The following is a 3,579-nucleotide window of genomic DNA, read 5'->3' as shown; positions in this document are numbered from 1 at the left end:
CTGCCCCAGCCCCGAGCCTGCACCCAAACTCCATCCCAGAGCCTGCACCCCTCCTGCACCCTAATCCCCAGCCCAGGATCTGCACCCCAGACCTCCTCCCGAGCCTCCTCCCAGAGCATTAGGCAGGTGGGAGCAGAGTTTGGGGGCAGAGTTGGGAGTGGGTTCTGGGCACCACCAAAATTTCTACAAACTTGCCACCCATGTCTGCAGGAGGTCTCCCCAGGCAGGGTAAGCTGCCGTGGCAGGGGGTGGGGTGGGGAGGAAGTCTCCCTAGGCAGGGTTAGCTGCCACAGGGGATGGGGGTGGTTGCTGCAGGGGCTCCCGGTGGGGGCTGAGTTAGCTGCGGGGTGGGAACGCAGGGCCGCCCAGAGGATTCCGGGGCCCAGGGTCTGCGGTGGCGGGGGGCCCTTCCGTTCCGGGACCCGCCGCCGAAGCGCAGCCCGGTCTTCAGTGGTAATTCGGCGGAGGGGGGCCCCCGCCGCGGGTCTTCGGGGCACTTCGGCGGCGGGTCCCGGAAGGGAAGGGCCCCCCGCCGCCAAAGACCGGGCTGCGCTTCGGCGGCGGGTCCAGCTCCGTCTTCAGCGGTAATTCGCCAGCGGGGGGTCCTTCCGCCCCGGAGCAGAAGGACCCGCCGCCGGCGAAGACCGGGAGCAGAAGCAGCTCCTGCGCCCGGCCGCGCAAGAGTTTGCCCGGCCCCCCGGAGGGAGTGAGGGACCCCGCTCCGGGGCCCCGAAAAACTCTGGTGGGGGCCCCTGTGGGGCTCGGGGCCTGGGGCAAATTGCCCCTCTTGCCCCCCCCTCTGGGCGGCCCTGGGGGAACGGACAGACGTGGTTAGCTGGGTGGGAGGGTGCAAGGTGGAAGTTTCACCTAGGGCCCAAAACTTCCTTGCACCCGCCCTAGGGCTTTCCGCACCCTGACAGGCTGATTAGGGCACCTGCAGCCAATCAAGGCAGAGCTAATCAGGGCACCTGGGTTTAAAAAGGAGTCACTTCAGTTTGTGGTGTGTGTGTGAGGAGCTGGGAGTAAGAGGCGCAAGGAGCTGAGAGGGAGAGGGAGAGGGAGAGGGAGAGGGAGATGCTGTGCTGTGCTGTGCTGTGCTGTGCTGTGCTGCTGGAGGACTGAGGAGTACAAGCGTTATCAGACACCAGGAGGAAGGTCCTGTGGTGAGGATAAAGAAGGTGTTGGGAGGAGGCCATGGGGAAGTAACCCAGGGAGTTGTAGCTGTCATGCAGCTGTACCAGGAGGCACTATAGACAGCTGCGATCCACAGGGCCCTGGGCTGGAACCCGGAGTAGAGGGCGGGCCCGGGTTCCCCCCAAACCTCCCAACTCCTGATCAGACACAGGAGGAGTTGACCCAGACTGTGGGTTCCACCAGAGGGGAAGATCACTGAGGTGAGCAAATCTGCTAATAAGCACAGGACCCACCAAGGTAGAGGAGGAACTTTGTCGCAGCCTCTAATTGCAGCATTTTTAAACGATCTGCATGCTGCTTACAGGCTCCTAACACTTGCCACAGCAGCTCTTTTTAACTTCCATTCAACCATCTGTAGTTTATGCCGATAGGTCGTCTTTAGGTCTTTAACTTTGATTGGTAGCTGAGAAGATGGTAAATTGGAGAGAAACCTCTTCATTTCCTTGTTATTTCCTGACTTCTTTATTCATTGCTTTTTCCTTATTTCCCTGCAGATTGACTAGATCTGGGTGCTAGCAGGGGGACCTGACGGGCTCCTTATTTTCTGATTTCTTTTGGAAGCATTGAACTTGCCAGGGCACAGTCAGAACCTGGATGCTCATGTAAATGTAACACCTTGTGCTCAGCTTTAGTTCTGTTTCTCAGCTCTTTTGGAAAATCGATCTTTAGTCTGTCATGTAGCATCCCTGCATTAGGAGATGGCTAATTAATAAGACCATAAACCTTGGCAATCAAATGGAACCTTAAGTCCACAGAAGAGCCCGAAAGGCCCTTGGGGAGTGGAGTGCAAGTTGAGGAAGACTTCCCTGCACAGCTTCTCTCTCAATTCTCGTTTTCCTGTATTGAGCACAAAAGTCGGGAATCAGCTCAGGGTAGGGTTATAGCATATGTGTGCAGTGGTTAGACAAGAAACAGCAAGGAACTGGACTGGTATGGAGCAAAACTATCTTATGTCTGCCTGATAACTGTACGTTTGAGAAGGAGCAGAAAAGAGCATTGGGGCTGCGGTATAGCGCTTGCATAGGCTTTCTTTGGCCTGTTTTGCTGTAAGAGTTAACAGTGAGAGATTGTTAGTCACAGGTCAGTGGGTGGGTTTATGCAAATTAGGCATGTACAGGGAAACCAGCAAGAGGAAGGAGGGTGAAAGACTTCTCTGTCTTTGAACAGAATTGTGTGTTAAGGGCTCTTGCTTTGAATTCTTCCAGTGGAGTCATTTCGGGGAAGTGATCATCACTTCGAGTTACCTAGTTATCAAAGCCTCGTGAATGGTGTTTGGTGCGTGTCTGGGAGCTCCTCGTGCTGAAGTAGAAAGCAGTGGGGGAAGAGCGGCTGCCTACTATCCGAGACTCTCAGCATTGCTTCTTGGCTCCTTAGAGCTCAGATCAAGTGTAGTGTCAGTTCTTATCAGTTTAATATCTGATCGGTCCTTTATTTAAGGACTATATGTTAAATTGATTTTTGAAACAAGGGGATGGAATAGAAGCTTGCTCTGTCCACCCCCATGCATTGACCTGGTATTGCAGTGTCTCCAGGACCAGTGCCTCTCCTTCTGGGGAGAATTGTCTGGTTAGAAAAGGAGAAAAAGTTTTACTCTAAAGATGCTGATTTGAGAAGATTTTTTTAAAGTAGTTGAAAAATCAGGCCTCTTTAGCACTTTGGTTTCTTCATAACATATTGTTAAAATTTCTTAGGAGTGTTTTCTGAGTCTACAGATGTGAGTTTCTTTGTTTTGCTGGAGGATTGTTTTTAAAGTTGGGATTCTTCTGTTTGCTGTGAGTCTTTTCAACAATATGAGGGACAAATGCTTTCCAGACTGAGGGTCTGTTTGGGAGATGGTTGCGGGGGGGAACACAGATTGGTAATATTTGAGGTCACATGTATATCAATAATTAACTAGATGAGTTACACAGACTTCTCCCCACCCAGCCTACGTTCCATGTATCTTGACTGGGCCTGTCGCCCACCATCCCAGAGCAGAAGCCTGAAGCCTGAGCCCCACCGCACGTGGGGAGGAGGGGAACTCCCACTGGTTGCCTGCTCCTGCAGTGTTTATGACTCCAGAAGGGGGTAGGGCCCAGCCCCTGCAGGCAGCCCAGGGGAAGAGCCGCTGCTTTGCTGCCCCCGACTCCCCCTCAATTACAGCCCAGGAGGCTGTGGCCACAATAAAAGCCCCTGGTGGCCACATGAGAAATGCTGGAGCCTCACAGTAAACAAATCCCAGCAGGTTTGTCACTCCCTGTCCCCCACCCTGGGGATTTCCTGACCTCTCCCACCCAGACCAACCTCCCTGGAAGTTCCCACCCCCTGTGTATTTACTGCCCTTTCTCCCCGCCAAGGGAACCCGCCAGCAACTCCCTGATAATCCCTCCCTCAACTGGCTCCACT

At 54.1% G+C, this 3,579-nt stretch overlaps 1 non-coding gene across 1 annotated transcript; it reads left to right on the top strand.

The window, feature by feature from the left end:
• The first annotated feature begins 2,548 nt into the window (after positions 1-2,548).
• On the top strand, positions 2,549-2,742 carry LOC120376359. Its single transcript, XR_005587243.1, has one exon. It is a non-coding gene; the product is annotated as a U2 spliceosomal RNA (small nuclear RNA).
• The last annotated feature ends 837 nt before the right edge of the window (positions 2,743-3,579 follow it).

The sequence above is a fragment of the Mauremys reevesii genome, linkage group 12 (assembly GCF_016161935.1).
Source record: "Mauremys reevesii isolate NIE-2019 linkage group 12, ASM1616193v1, whole genome shotgun sequence".
Taxonomy (NCBI): Eukaryota; Metazoa; Chordata; order Testudines; family Geoemydidae; genus Mauremys; species Mauremys reevesii.
Note: the sequence above shows the minus strand (reverse complement) of the source record. Positions and strands in the feature narration are given on the sequence as shown.